General features: G+C 37.6%; 1 protein-coding gene across 4 annotated transcripts in view; it reads left to right on the forward strand.

Moving 5' to 3' along the window:
• The first annotated feature begins 51 nt into the window (after positions 1–51).
• The window catches only part of TTBK2 (tau tubulin kinase 2), an 83,057-nt gene continuing 66,282 nt past the window's right edge, over positions 52–16,826 (forward strand). For all 4 annotated transcript variants that reach the window (XM_051791969.1, XM_051791971.1, XM_051791970.1 and 1 more), the window contains exon 1: positions 52–198. The gene's annotated coding sequence lies outside the window, so the exon portion shown is untranslated. The remainder of the gene's footprint in view (positions 199–16,826) is intronic.

A 16,826-nucleotide genomic window follows, 5' to 3' on the forward strand; every position in this document is an offset into this window, starting at 1 on the left:
AGCCGTTACCCCTCCCCGCGGGCCGGCCCGGCTCTGCAGTCGCCATAGAGACCGCGCCGCACGCCATGGGGCGGAGGCTGGGCCGGGGGGCGCCGCTGTAGCCCCCGCCCCGCGCCGCGCACACCATCCCCGCGGGGTCGGGGGCGCCGCAGGGACGCTGCACCGCCCCGAGGAGCCGCCGCCTCGGCCCCATTCCAGGTGAGGACATGCGGGGCTGCGCCGCGGCCGCCGCCGTCACCCCGGTCCCCGAGGGCGCTCCGGCCGCCTCGGCGGGGCGCGGCCCGCGGGCTCCGGCCCGGCCCCGGCGGCTGCTGCGTGGGAGCCGCGCCGCGGTTCCTCTCCCCTCGTGAGAGGGAGTTTGCCGGGCGCGGGAGCTTCGGGGCCACGGCCCGCCCCGAGAGGGGGTTATTCCAGCGGGGTAGCACGGGGCGATCCGGTCCGTGGAGTTAAGGTCGGCAGGTCTGGCGGGCTCCAGCAGCAGTCACCCACCGCTGCCCTGGCCTCCACGGAAAACTCAGATTTATAGGCACGAGATTTTTTTTTTTTGTCCCCCCCCCACTTGCTGCAAGAAGGCAAACGGTACAGATATTTACGTGTTCTGACGGCGAAACATCCCTGTTTTAAAATAGCTGCGTCTATATTTCCAGCTCCGGGCCGTGGCATGCGTGTGACGGATGCTGTGTGGGCACGGCTGGATCGGGAAGCGGGCTGTCTGTCGCCTGGCGCTCCGAGTGCTGGAGCCATTAGCGGCAGTTGCATCGATCTGTGCATACAGATATGCCCGGCTAGGCCGCGGGTGCTCGCACCACGGCGGTAACAGGGAGCGTATCAACTGCGTATGGAACGGATTTAAAAATACGTTGTTATACGTACTTTTAACTTTACGAGAAGGGAAAGGGAAATTATCTTGTTCCCGAGTCTACAGATGATCTTTGGATGTATCCTTGTGCGTCTGTTGTCACTCTAGGGCAAAAGCAATGGAAGGACAAAGATCGGTACGAGGTTTCCAAAACGTCTGGTGTGAGCCAGAGCAGTTGGGAACAACTGCTAGTGTGAGTGGGGATGCATTTGCAAATAATAATAATAATATATTGTCATGGGGGTCGAGGGAAATGGACACAAAAGAATGACCCCAGAGTATAGCACAGCCTTTTGAGAACCTTCTACTGTATTTATAATTAAGCTGAAAAGGAGTATAGAAGATGAGTTATAAGATAGGTTGTAATGGCTTTCTTAGACTGTATGTGCAGAACCAGTTGAATTTCAGCTTAAATGTTCTGAATTAGTAAGCTATATTGCAGGAAGGTTGAAAGCCCTAAAATAAAACATACTCTATTTAATTTTTTATTTATGATACTATTTATTTAAGTATCTTATTAGCCTTAGAGCATGTGACTAGTTTCCCTGTTGTGGTTTGGGAAAAAATGAGTACATTTTTTTTTATATTCTGTATAGTTAATGCCATGCCTCTGTTGAACATATGCTGTGCTTGTAGGTACGTTACTTCCTTTCAGCTGTTGTATCTGAGAAAACAATAGATTAGAGCTTTTTTAGCTGCTCTTGTTTGATTTTGAAAATGTTTTTTGAGGTTTTAATGATGTGAACTCGTGGTACAAAGATATCCATGATTTCTATTCTGTATTAAATTGCCCAGAATACTTTATTGATGATTATTCATTTGCTTTACAGTGTGAAGTACGTTTAAAAAAGTAGTAAAACTTTCTTAACTTGTTAAACCAGAAGTATGCTTATTTACATTTGGCCTGTCAAAGAAATTATATATAGGAAAGTTTGACTGCAGTAGTAGGTGTCGTCTTCAGTCAAAAGTTGTTTTGAAAATAGTGCATCAGAATATCATAGTTTAAAAAATGTGAAGATGGAACCAATTATCCCTGACAAATACTTTGTTCTTCTCTGATATATTTCTGGTGTACCATTATGCACTTATAGTTCAGCATCTTTTTAAACTTTCTATTTGGAAAGGATGGGGCTAGAATGAGAAGAAGAAATCGAGCAACTGGAATATTGTGATGTTGCTTGGGTTTAGTGTAGTCACTGTACTGCTGTCACATACTGCAGGCTCTGATTTCTCTAACATCACAAATTCCAGAGAGGGTTCTTCAGTGTGGCTGATTATATCAAGAAGATTTTTGAGTATGACAGAAGAGAGATATGAGTGGAGTTTTCCTTGTTCAAAACTGGCTTCTAAATGATCAGTTTCTACCAGTAGTAGATATACATGTACAAAAGGTTAAGCATTTGCTTAGTGTATGAAGTTGCACTCTATGGTATATTAATATACTCCTGTGTTTTCTGTGTTAGTTAAGGCTTGTTTATGTAGTGGGAATGAATTGATACTTTACAAAGGAGATGGACAGTTTCTGCATATTCCTGTGTGTTACCTTGTCTCTTTCCTTTTCTCTGGGAAAGCACTACACAAAGCCTTTGTGTTTGGCTAGAGGGGAGGAGAAACAGCTGCCTTTTCAGTACAAGACACCAGGATTCGTCATGGTCTCACAGGGATGCGTTGTTGTGTGTGGACCAGCCACTGTCCTTCCTCCCTTGTTCCTCCCTTCCTCCCTCTCTGTTAAAAACTCTCTCCTCGTGACACAGAAACCTGAGCTTCCATTGATTGATCTCACAGAGCAGCATGTTGTGCCATGGACTTAGCAGATCAGTCTGATGGGCCAACTGTTAAAGTATAGGTGGGCAGGAATTAAAATGCAAAATTGATTAAGTGCAAGGTGTACATTAAGGAGTCCAAGATCTACAGATCATGTTGTGTTTAAAAATTGCTTGTTATCGACTTGACTTCTTGTCTATGATTGGGATGAAAGAAACTTGTTTGAATGGTTAATATTTTACTTAGTTTTCTTTTGTTTAGCAGTTTAGTATCTAGGATACTTAAGTGGGAATTAAACATATTAATTTCTAGAAGAGGAAATACAAACTTTCAGTTGGATGACAGAGTACAACTAAATGAGGCAGTTTCATTTTTCTGCTTTCCATGCACTAATAGGGTGCTTTAATTGTTGTACTGTATTCTGTGTCACCCAGTGGTAGAATGAAATTTAACTTCCCTGTATTTCTTGGAAACATTGATTACTATATAATGAGGCTTTAGTAACTATATATGTTCTTTCAAAATAACTTATTTGAAAATATCATCCAATTTTTTACTTATCCTTTACGACTTTATTGTATTTATTAAAATTTTAGAGTCAGAGTATTCCCCTTTGGTGCTACATGCTACATGCTAAGATTTTGAGGGAATTTAGTAACTCTGATTTTTTCTAAGCTGCTTATGAAATTGAGGTGGCATTCTTAGGAGTTTAAATTTATAGTCCATCTTTCTCTGTATTAGCTTATAGACCACTAATTTTGAAACCCACATAGTGGAAAATTCAAACGATAAAATCTGACCTTTTGACACTTCACCTCTTGATCTGGTTGAGAATCTTTTTCCATTTTTGACATGTTGTGCAAATCATATCTTTTGATAATTTATTTTTCAAACTTATTTGTCAGTTAATGGAGACAAATTTTGAAAACCTTGAGGAATTTTTTGAGGGAGAAGGGAAAGATTTAATTTGAGAGGAGTGAGGAAAGGAAGGCAAACTGGGAAAATGAAGGAGTCTAGTGTTTTTAACAAAACTGGTTAAAAATTTTAAAATGTGTTCATTGTTGTGTTCAGGCATGTTTTTCTGTGGTTCTTGTACTGCATGGTTGATAAAAAGCATCACTCAAAGGGTATTTCATGCTGTTACTTTGTCTCTGAAGAGATTAATCAGTTATTGAGAATTAGATTATTTGCACTGATGGGGAACTCTCTCCTGTAATTATTCATTTTGAAGAAACGTGTTTATGTTGCTTAGCCTTGCATTTCAGTGCTGGAGAAGCATCTGAGTAGTTGGAAGAGTTGAAGGCCTCCTTTATGGATGGGTTTTCATGGATGAAGTTTACCAGCTTACTGATGGTATTGATGAGGAGAGTATTTTTTTCTTTCCAATACAGAGCTGTCTGATATATAAAGGAGGGGTAAAATAGGCTGAACTTGCTTTGAGAGCTTGTAAAAGATGTGGTCTCTAATATGAAGTCATCTTTTTGTATCTGGGTGTTGCAAAGGAATTTGTTACTTGTTGCAGGGACAGGTTACTATGTGGAGCTCACAAGGGGAAAAGGGGAAACGGTCAGGGTTGGTGTAGTCCTGGTCTGTTTAAATGGGAATAATTTTATTACTTCTTTTGATACACTTCAAGTTACCCAAAAACTGTACTGTTGGACTCATCCACAGTTAGGAAAGTTCTTCCTTCTTGATTCTGAGAGGGGGTTTGTTCTGCTCTCTGTCACTTCCCAGATAATTCTTAGATAGTATTTGTTGTTTCTATCATGCAGTGTCTTGGGGTACTAATGTTTTTATGAGGATTTTAACAGCATATTTTTGGTATAATGTTGTCCATCAGTGTAGTAAGAATTATATTGCTTTATGGTGTAGTGTTATCAGCAGGATGCTTTTAAGTTTGCTTCTGTAGTAATGCTTCAAATGCCACTCATGGCAAGCAGTGTGGCTTCTGAGAAAATGAAGGATGTCTGTTTAGCTGCAGTGTTGAAGTATTTAAAGAAGAAGGGGCAGTGATCTGTAAACAGAATGTGTTTTTCCAAATTAAACTGGTGACTTTTTAGAATGTATTTGTATTGTTATATTGAGTTATTTACTGTCTTGAAATAGTTCTTTTCCTGTCTATTTGTCAGCATCTTGAGTTAAATAGATCCAGAATGGGAATCATCAGCTGGTAGAAATTGTGTCAGGCAAAGATTGCTACTCTTCGAGTTTTACTGAATGCCCTTACTTCATATGTGATGTTTTGATTTTCCATCTCCAGTAGTCTATAAAGAAAATCAAAGTATAATTCCCTAAGTCAAGTTAGCCTTAGAAATGTTGTACTCTGAGAGCTGAAGGAGAGGAATTGATACAGGATCACAGTCTTTTTCTTTGTGATGTTTATATGCTGTTTCGTCAAGCTCTAGAGATTATTTTTATAATCATGATGATTTGGGTGAAATTATAGTTTTGCAGTTTTGAGCAAGATAGTGTATCCAGCGGGGAAACCTGTTGAACAATTCATCTGGTTGGAGAAAAGTTTGAAGGAATCGCAGGATAGATCAGTATGAAGAAAATATTTATTGGTCTTGTGGGAGAAATGTGCAGGCTAACCCAGTCAGTTCTTGTCTTTACTAGCCAAGAACTAGAAATTAAGGGTGAAGCTAAGGAGCAAGCCATGAGCCTCCAGCAGTAAAGCAGATGTGTGCAGGAAAGAGGCTCTCTTATTGACTGTCTGGGGATAGTTGTCATTTATTTATAGCTGTACATAGACAGAAGAATATTTTTCACATATTAGCTCCTGCAGATGAAATTACACATTATTGTTGAACCAGTCTAACAGCTGGCTTCTGTTAATAAGTGGAAAATGATGTTCTCTGCCTGTGCCTTTTCTAGTGCCCACTGATCTCAGAGCTGCGCTGATCCAACTCACTAACTTGACAGAGAATGATTGTAAAAAGGGAGTTGTTTGGGCTGAGATAGGTTTATAACTCCTGCTAGGTCATGCTGTTGTGTGCAATTTCACCCTGAATGTGTAGCTGAGGTAGTCATAACCAGATCCTTTCTTTTACTGTAGCCTGGGTGCTCAGCTGACAGGTCTCTCTGGCTATTGTCAACTCAGGGAGGATGCAAGAGAAAGAGGAACATTTTCTGTGAAAGGCTGCTTTGAGGTGATGGTGCACTTTCTTCTCTGTTGATTTAAAGGAAATTTGGGCTAGTTGCTAATTTCAGACTGGACATCTTCCTGTTGTTCTGATGTATTTCATTAGTTTTGAGCCTATGATACCTTGTTCATGTGGCAGTGCTTCTGTATGTATATTCAAAGACTGGACTAACCTTTCCTTGATCCTGGTGTATTAAAAAAAAAACAAACAAAAAAAGGAAAATACTTATAACTCGGTTTGATAGAATTGTATTTCTTTTAAGTAAATTTGAGAACTTAAAGAATACTGTTATTATTTTAGGGCTATTACACTCTGCCATTATAGCATCATGTGTTACTGTTTCCATATCTACAAAATTAAATCTGCACTCAGTCAATCTGAAGTAAAACTTCTTCTAGTTTTAGACATATTGTTTGTATAGATCAAGTGTTTAAACATTCAAAATACACAAATATGGCATGTTATAGGTCAACAATACAATCAAGATTGTTTTTATAGCCCAGACTTTAATTTGGAGAGATTTGGTATTGAATGTCTTTATTTACATACAGCCAGTATTTCTTAAAAAATGTGATGCCAATATGCAATACTTTTTATTATTTAAGTAAGGATGAAGTGAAAGGCTGTAAAGGTTTTTGGGAAACTTTGCTCTTGTGTTTTTAGGAATAATTTTAGTATGTTTGTTTGGAAGATAGTTAAAATCTGATCTTGCACTGTTAGCTCTTCTGATTTGTAAGAAATTAATGTAATTTTTGAGAGTCTCTTGATCTCCATGTTTTTAATACATAAACTTGTTGATTTTTGTACCTCATCATTCTGCCACATTTTATTTTTTTCAACTGATCTGTGGACTGTTTTTAAATACTTTTGTGGACTTAAGACAGTCCCAGCAAACTAAATATGCCTGGGATAATTGTATTTTCTTAATGAAATATGATTATATAATTAATATTCAAAGACAAAAACTTGATCATTTATCTCAGCCTTACTGCTTGAAGACCAAGGGAACTGTTGTGATTGTTGAGGCAACTTTGTGTGTAACACCAGCTTCCCTAGGACTTCCCTGAATTTAATGTGCTAACAGTAGTTGTGTAAGAGCATATAATGTAGGAAATTATTCTGTTGTCTTTTAAGAATGGTCAGTAATGAGGAATCCACTGAAATAATTAATAAAGTATTCTAATAGTAGAATGTCTTTATTGATGAAAATTAAAGACCTTGGAGATATTTTTATGTTTTTAAGTAATCTAAAGACTCAATCTTTTACTTAAATGATTTGTGTGTTGGGAACTGAGCTTTGTAATTTTGACACTCAATACATACTACCCAGTATTTTAATAATTTGGTTTTCTGCATATTTTTGTTAAAAAAAAATCTTTTCTTGAAATATGAGTACCAGAATATAATATTCTAGCAGCAGTCCTACAATGAGCAGATAGAGAGGTATTACAATATCTCATAGTATTTATTTGTCTACTCATCTGTAGTTGTCATAACCTTAACACTCCAGCAGATGCATTTATCAGAACTGATTGATTACTATATTGTGTTAGGTAATGTTTCATTTATTCTTTGTTCCTTGATGTATAATGCCTTCTGTCATCCAAACTGGATAAAAGTAGTTTGCTTGCAGTCTGATTAAGCAGTTGATGCAGTTTGTTCTATACCACTTCTTGATCTCAACATCAGGTACAAACTTTATAATTTTTTCCTAGTAAAAAATGTTTCACATCTAAGTCAGAAATTGACTCTTATGGGAGTAATTAAAGAAATATTAGTTTACTTAATTTAAAATTATACTTGGGAACCTATTGTTTAATGTATGATCAATTGATTTTCTGCCATTTTAGTTCCTTAAAAAGAGACTATGCTGTGTGTTAGAAACTTAGATGTCTTACAGAACTATAAGTGCCATAATAACTATTATCTTTATAGGCCAAACTTGTAATGCCGTAGTAAAAATTTAGTTTGATAGGAAGGGGAACTTAGTTGAATGGCAGTAGTTTTATTGCCTTCCACTAATTCTTTAATGCTCAAGTCCTCTTCTTGCAAGTCCTTGCCTGGAACTGATCTCGAGCTGATGGCCTGTTACCAAAGTAATTTTATTTATCCTTTCCAAACATTAACTGTCTCCTGCAGTGCTCTATGTTTCAGGAATCTGCAGTGATAAATCAGAGATCTCCTTGAAAATACCTAATAAGATAAAAGTTATTCAAATGTGTCTTTCTCAACCTGTCTGACTTAGTAGCATCTCACTAATATTTATCCTGGGACTAGGAGCCGCGGGCCGCCCGGAGCTGGCCAAGGTACTGAGCCGAGCCAAGGTACTGAGCCGAGCGCGCTGAGCGCGGCCTGAAGGTCAGCGCGTTTCTGAGAGCCGCCCGGGCAGCAGGCAAGGAGTTAATTGCTTCATTGCAAAAAGAAGGCTGCCACTGACAGTAGCATCTGGACTTCTCATATCACTGTGTCCTGGGACTTGCACAGAAAATCTTTATGTTATGCCTTTGCTACTTATACCAGAAAAAAACTCTACTGTGAAAGTTTTCCCAGAGCTGCAGCTCCTGGCTTTTTAACAGCCCCAGTCATGCTAAACACATCATCAGGAACAGATTCTTTGCCATCTGATTTACACCAAATATGTCTATACCATCCTCGAGTAAGAGATAAAAACATTTTCCAATGCACTTCTATAAGAAATCACTGTACATCACAGTGAACTTTCAGGCAAGTGTATAAAAGGCAAAAACATTATTCTACCTGTAGCTTAACAATTTTCACAAATCACCCATTTTGTCATCTCAGCTCTTATCTCAAAAGAACCCTATAAAACAGCCTCCAAAGATGAACCTGGAAAATAACACTAACATCTATAAACAACTTCCAGCTTATTGCAGATACTAGTTTCATTTTTTCCTCCATGTTCCAGAAATTCCTGTGTCCTGTTCTCTTGCCTGCACCACTCATTTCTTTATTATATACTTGAAAGATGATTAGTGATAACACTGTTTTTAATTATTATTTTACGTAGCTTCCCCCCATTATTTTAGTAATTCACTTTTAGAAGTACCATACCCCATTTACAAAGTGTTAGAGCATATTCATTTGGATTTATATGTAGCTACCTTGCCAAATTTGCTGCTATTTTCTGTAAGTAGTTGTGGTTAAAGACATGAATCCTCATTAATACAGGGTTTTGTATTTCCATAAAAATATAATAGTGTATATATAAAGTACATGGAATATATATGTAAATAACGTAAACAAATATGTGTATGATGTAAAATTGCATATATGTGTGATGTATGTATATATGTATATTAAAATGTATGTTGTGTAATATTCTTTATTACAAAGTGTGTTAATATAGCAGTATTATAAAGAATATTGCATTTCTGATTCCCTGCATTAATTTTTGCTTTGATGCAGATATACCTGGCAGTCTTGATCAGAGCGGAAGCTCTTTGGTGGCCACCTCAACAATTAGGAGGAAGTAGTAACAAAACCTGTGAGAAAAGGAAGAAGTGGTTTGAACGTCTGGCATTTTCCTCCTCCTCCCCCTTTCCCATCAAATTCCTTTTCCTCAGGCCTTTGCTGGTGAGAGGTTTGAATGCCTTTCTGCTGTGAGGATTCCGTGGCTCTCAGACTGAGAGGTTGAATGTCTTGACATGGCTGTTATTCCATGTCATGCAAAGCAATGCTGCACAGGTTAGGGCAGAGAAGAGGAATAGATAAGTAATGGAACCTGAAGGAGGCAACTGTAGATATATTAAAGGCAAAAATAGATGATTAGTTTATTTATTTAGGCTTCATGTGTGTGAATTGAATGCTATAGTCTAAACATGGTGATGGGAAATAATTTCCATGAATTGTGGTTTTTTTAATCCATGGCATGTTTTGATAAGTTTGTTTCATTTCTTATGCATCACCATATGCGTAGCAATTTTATTTCACACACACACACACAAAAGTAATCTCTCGCTAGTTGATTGAAGTACTTTAGTATTTTGAGAGTGTCACTGTTGTTCTATGGGTACTTTTTTCTCTTAAAACTAAGATGTAAGCCTCTCACATACTGTTTTTGATTTTTCAGCTTTAAAATTATTACTGAACAATTGTTAGTGGCTATTGAACTCTTATTTACTGGCTGCCAGACTGGAGCAAGGCTACTGGATGGAAACAAATTAAAAAAACCTTTTGCAATTCAATACTGCAGCTGTCAATACTTACGTAAAAATTCTGAAAATGCACCTAAGACTTGAATCTTTTCTCTTGTTCCCGTCACCATCTACCATCTCAACAAACTTTAGAAGGTCAAATTGACCTTTTGTCAGTCTTGACAAATGATAGTGACCAACAAATGGATTAAAAAGCATCTTTTTACCCTGTTTTTTTCTGTAGGGTGTAGGGTCTTGTGTGGTTTTAAATATTTAATAATGTGGTAAAACCTAGTCCTCTTGGGGGAGGAGGTTCTCTGTCACTAAAAGTGTGTGATCACTTCTCTAGCAAACAATGTAGAAATCTTTGTATCATTCTTTCTTGTATGCAAATAGTGCCATATCAAAAATAGGTGTATATGTGCTGAATGTAATTAGGAAAACAAAACATCTTAATCCAGAATAAAGCAAGCCTACATGGTATTAATTTCATTGCTGTTTGCAGAGTGGATTGATGCACCTTTATTAGAGGGAGAATTTCAGCTTATAATATTAGTGATTGGTATTAGTTTTTAACGACCATGTGAAAATTTGCATTTGAATGAGAGGTGCTGGAGGGAATAGAAAATATAGGAAGAGTATTATATGTGAAGACACTGAGACTAGACACTAAACCCAGCATAAAGGGGGCAGTATGTGGAGAATAGAAGTTGAAACAATAGGACAAATTGTGCTTGAAGATTGTGAGTGCTTCTCGCATACAAGGATTTATAATATTTTTTTTTCAAAATAACAACCTCACATAAGTACCAGAAGAGTTTATATGAGTTCAATTGGTTTGCTTTATCATGTCATTCCCACTATGTTAGTTAGTCACCAGTTTTAGGGTTGTAGCTTAAGTAACTTGCAAAAGATTATGCAGAAGATTTTAATTCAAGTTGCGGCTCATCAGTTCAGATAACTTGAATTTATGTTACAGGGAGCAGAATTTCTTTGTCTTCTCTCTGTGTTTCCAAACAAGATAGATTAAAGACTAAAGATCTATATTCAATAGTAGTCATAAGTGGATGCCTAAGGAAAAGTACAAAACCAGAGATAATATAAATTATAATTTCCTCTAATACTTTTTCATTTTCTAGTAAGGAACTTCCTGAGTTGAATATCCTTAATAGGTATTTTCAGTAACCCACAGCAGTTTTCTTTCTTTGTATAGTTAATCAGTGTCCACTTGAACCGTTGTAAACTTTTGTTATTCACAGTATCCCATTGGCAAGAAGTTGCACATGTCAGTTTTCTCTGAGTTTGGCTCCTGCTGATCTACTTTGATATTTTTGGTTCCCTTATTGAATGAAATCATGAATAGTTGATTCCTAGCCAACCTCTCCATGCCCCTAATGATTTTATAGACCTCTGTCAAATACCCCTCTCTGCTTCCCATCATCTCTTGAAAAAGATTTTAAGTCATTACTTCATGTGGAAATTAGTCTATATCTTTGATTATCTTGTTCCATTTTTTGAACCTTTTTTTTTTGTCAGATAGGAAGAACTAGAATTGCATACAATACTTAGTGAACCGTGGATATATACATGATCTTCATGTTGTCATCTGCTTTTTCTGAATTCTTAACGTTTGATTTTTTTTTTTTTTGACTGCTATTTAGCACTGAGTTGCCATCTTTTGTAATTGTATATCAGAACACCAAGTTCTTATTCTTGATTGCTAACAGTTTCTCACATATTTAATGAGAAGGTAGGATTATTTTTCTGAGATACATAATTTGACATGTATTTACACAGAACCTCACCCACCATTTTATCTCTTGGTTATACAGTACTATGAAGTCACCCAGCAGTTCCTCACAGTCGTCCCTCACAGAATTGCAGAATGGTTGGGTTGGAAGGGACTTTAGAGTTGGCAGGGACACCTTCCACTAGACCAGGTTGCTCAGGGCCCCATCCAATTTGGCTCCTTCTTTTGAAGGAGCATTGTGTTTAGATACCCAGGGAATCTATTCCAAATTTGAAAGCAGAGCTGTTGATGATCCAGATGGAAGATAGTGAGTCAGGTTTTCTATATGTGTACAGTTTGTGGAAAAAAACCGTTTTTATTTAATGGAATCTGAGTTAAAAATACAAATATTGATCTTCCTTAATGATAGCTCATCAGCCTAAAAAGGGTAGCTCTGTGTGCTGTAGTGTGTATTTACAGATGATCTAGATAAGATGCAAATACTGAAATTACATAGTCTGGTGATACAAGGCTATTAAAATTAGTAAAGATGAAGATAAGGAAGAGCTGGAGAAAGACCTTGCTACTCTGAGATAATGATGAATGACAATTATCATAAAAGCAATTCATGTAGGGATAAATAATTTAAAAATTTACAGCAATTAACTTCTCTTGAATGGAGTCTTGCACATTCTCTGAAAATAGCAGGTTATTCCCCAGTAACAATGCTGGTCTCCACATCTCAGAGGGGACATAGAACTGCAAAAAGCACACAGATGATGATCAAAATCAGTGAAAGACTAAGTAGTTGGAAGAGGTAAATAAGGAGGCATATGGTAGCAGTGCATTCCCTGTGTAGGACTGAGAAGTGAACAGGGAACAACTGTACACTGCCTTCCTGTACAAAGGTTAATGAACTTCCAGTGTAACTAGCAGAAAACAAATTGGAAACAAGGATGCTTTTTCCCCCCAAATGAAGTCAAGTTACAATTTGCTTGCAGTAGAGTGTTATGGGTGGTAAAAGTTTTCAGGGGTTCAGAAAAGCTCTAATGAACTTGGAGGTGAAAAATCTTAAATACCATCTTTGTTTCTGTGTTTTGTGTCCCAGCTTACTATATCCTCAGAAAATATTCTGGGAAGTCTGATTATATGCTTTCTGTGTCCTTGTATTCTTCCCTAGACATGAGTTGCTGGCAATAGTCAGAGACAGGAGGTTGGGCTAGGTGGATTTTTGGCCTAATGCAGCCTGTCTCTGCTTGTGATTAGCTGCCCACGCTATCTACTTTTCTACTGTCTAACCTAATTTTTTTCTGTTGCAAATTAAATTGATATTTTTGGATTTGTACCAACTTCAAATGCCTTTGCCAAAGTTCCATTTCAGTTTTTTAATACTTGTTTTCCGTTTCAAACCTTGCAGGACTTCTGATTAGGAGCTCAAGTTTCAGTCACTGTTGCTTGAAGCCAGCTTCAACTACAGCTACAAAGCAAGTGCATGCTCTAACCAAGCCACATTGTTGAGTCCCTGTACCTTTTTCAACACCAATATTTTTTTAGGGACAGATTGGTCAGACAGTCTTAGATGAGCTACCCATCTCCTTTGTTGTTGTGTATTGTACTTCTAGATTCAATATTGCCAGAACCCATGTGATCATTGTGGAATATCCTGTGAACAAGAGAGATTCCCTGGCACTGTAGAGAGCTCTTCTCTACAGCCATGCCAAACTGAAGGTAAAGTAATTACTTGTGCCAATCTGCTAGCAATACCTCCTTTATGTTTATTTAGCTGCCTCAGTGACACCTTCCTTCAGCATAGCCAAGCACCAAGCCATTTCCCACCTCTCATGTCATCTGGCAGTTCGTAAGGACCCACTTCGTGTTGCTGTGCCTTACCCATTGATGCGAGGGATGCTGACATCAGTGCTGAGTTGGTCTTGGCATGAGGGTTAGCACAGGGTCTCTGTGTTTTTTTGTCTTCTCTTTGTGCCTGACTTCTCTAATACTGTTGATTTGCTGCTGGAAAGTACAATTCTTCTTGAACATACTGAGGCATCTCCTGCATAAACTGTAACGTGGTGGTGTGTATTTCCTCCTTAACTCTTTCTGGGATTGCTGCATTGGGTGATAGGATGACCAATCTCCTCATTGAGGAGGCTGAAGCCTGTCAGAGTTTGGTAGATGTCCTGCACTGTGTGGACTCCCTCAAATCCCATCTTCCTGTTAGCTAGGCTCTTATGGAGGCACCTTGCTTGGTGTAGCAGTTACTGACCTCGTTTTACACATTGGCAAAAAGGAGAGCTACTGTATTTAAGGAGATGTATTTAAAGTATTTAAGAAGATGGAATACCTGTGTACGCACAGTTGATACCCTCTCTTTATCCCAATACTGCAGCAGATTTAGAGTTATGTGCCCTAAAGATAAGGGTGCTAAGAGGTTAGACATTACAGATTGAAAAAAGATTATTTCTCTCTTTTCTCATATTCTGCTTAGTAAACTGTCAGGCCTCATTGACCATGTTTTTGTCATGTGCTCTGTCAACTGACATATCAAGGGAATTCTCCAGTTTTGTTAGTGAGGTCCAGGTTGCTTCATGGATGGAGCTTCAGCCTGGGCATGATACAGCGAATGTAGTCATGTGGCTGCCAGCTGGGCTGCTTCTCTGCTGCTGGCAGCCTTGTTGATCATTTGACAGTGCAGACAGCATTTTGCTATTCACATGCCATCTATCTGAAGGTCTCATCAAAGTTTCTCTGCTAATTTTCTTGTATTTTCAAAAAAACTGTGTAACTCCCATTTGTGTTTAGAATTAACCCTGAACTTTACTTGCTTGGATGAAGCATTAAGCAGTTAGTTGTATATGTACCTTCACATCATTCTTGCACAGTCCTTAGCAGCAGCTCTTTTCTTCTGTAAGGTCTTCAGAGCAGTGTATCGTTTGCCTTCTTGTCTTCTGTCGTTGTGTGCTGTGTGCATGTGTTGGGTGTTTATGTTTTTCCTTGCTGAGAAAATGGATTTGTGAAAAAATAGAAATAGTGTTAGTGGAAAGGGCAATAGTTCAGACCATCTTAAAGGATCAATTTATGTTATTCCTTTGTATGTAGATAGTGACTTTGATGGTAAGCTATTAATATTCTTGAGTTTATCCTAAGAAGATGACTGACTATTCCAACACTTCAGAAAACTGGAAATAAAGATTTTATTTTTGCTGATAAATCCAGACTGTAAGTAGATTGATATTATAATACTATGCCACTGTTTAAAATACCTTAATTCTTTGACTTCAAGCTGTCTTTCTTTAAAACCACACTTCACTATCACTTTTTTACAATGAAAATTTTACAAGGATCTTGAAAAATAATTATTGTAACACTGTATAATTTAGATCATTGCCAAACTGAGTTTCCATTTGCACATTTATTTGAAAAAGACTTTTGACAAGTAAAACAAATTCTTATAGCAAAAATCCCTCCTTCTAGTTCCATTTAGGTTTGTTGTAGATACCACAATGCCTATAGTGAATCTAAGACACAGAAATACACCTTTTTTTTTTTTTTTCACGAACGACACTATTAGGTTTTTAAAATTAATTTTGGAGTCATTAATAACATTTCATGAGCCTCTTTTTGATTTGTAACTCACTCTGAGTTGTGGGAAAAAATTGAGAATAATACAATATTATTTGAAATGAAGTTAACCTTTCCAAAGGGTTAGGCTTCCACATTAGGATTAAAGGCTCTGCATCTGAGGTTGAATTTGAGTTGAAAGCACCACAGTAGCCCAGCCTTTACCTGTCTCTCACAGCTAACTTCCATTCTTTCTCTTTTTCTGACGCAAGTCTTTGTGCAATTGTGTGACAGATCAAATTAGGACATTAAGTCACACATCTGAAAAATACCATGGCAAAAATATCATGGATTAAATAGGGGTTTTGATTTATGACTAATTCTAATTTTCCCTGACCAAAATGTTCTGATTTTCTGTGGGTAATAAATTGCATTCTGTGTTTCTGATAGGAACCATAAACATCTAGTCATTCCCTGTCATGCACATAAAGATGCTTTCTTTTCTTTATGGCAAGGTATTGAGTACCCTTTATCTCAGTTGGTCTGATCAAGAAACATACTGAAGTTTACTTCAGTGCAAATGCTTTCAAGTTCAATCTAATTTAAAGGTGTTAATTCTACTTTGGACTTGAAGAGGGGTTTGTGTGCCTCAGGCTTGTAGGGATTTGCCACATGTATTAGTGTGTTTAGTGAAAGAAAATACAGTCCTCTGATGAACTTGCCTTACTTGGGTTTTTGCAACATTTTGGTAGTGAATTCTTTTGCAAACTGAAAATAGTATGGTAGCTTGAAATATGTCTTTTTAAAATAAGACTTGAAACTAAATGTTATATTTTTAACTCTGCCTTCAAACTGCAAAAATATTGCCACTTTTGTAATAACAACATATCTGTAAGTGCAGAAGTTGCCAGAAGGAAATATAGACTCTTTGGCAATAGCACACAAGACAGCTGGGAGCTTTTCACACCTGGAATCTGCAAGTGGTGATGAGTATTTTGGCACTCAAGAGCTTGAGAAAGGAACCTAAAATGGCATTGGTAATGTGTTGAATTTTTAAAAAGATTTTCTTCACAACCAGTAAAGTTGGAAATTTAAGTCAAGGTCTTAAATTTGTTTTCTTATTTGTGTGGTGAATGATGATTTTCAAAACCCTAGATTTTAATAGATGTATTTAGAAAATATTCAGGTTTATTTGTAAGATAACTTTCTAGTTTGGGTGTTCAAATAGACGCACTTAATACATTTCTGGCCTTGGAATTTACAATTTCAACATATTCTTAGCATTTTGAAGACAGTGGACTTTATCATAAATGCAATGAAATTAGGACCTTTGAACTTTTCCTGCCCTGATTTTCTCATTATGCTGAGCTGTTAAAATTTTGTTTGTTCCTTAAGTTCTTCTGCTCAGAAGTAGAAAGTACAGAAGTGGAAACCATCTTAGGTAGATTTCAGTTAATTTACTAGTTTCTTAAGTGAACTGAAGGCAGGCAGATAGGGCTCCTAATAAGCATAAAGAGTTCGTAATAGTAAAAGATTGATATTATTCTTAGTGGAGGCAAGAGGACATGTATTCCTTTATACAGAACAGAATTAATCTTCTGTGCTTACTTGCTTTG

Source organism: Manacus candei, unplaced genomic scaffold, assembly GCF_025592945.1.
Source record: "Manacus candei isolate 608988 ecotype Guabito, Panama unplaced genomic scaffold, ASM2559294v1 h1tg000033l, whole genome shotgun sequence".
Lineage (NCBI taxonomy): Eukaryota > Metazoa > Chordata > Aves > Passeriformes > Pipridae > Manacus > Manacus candei.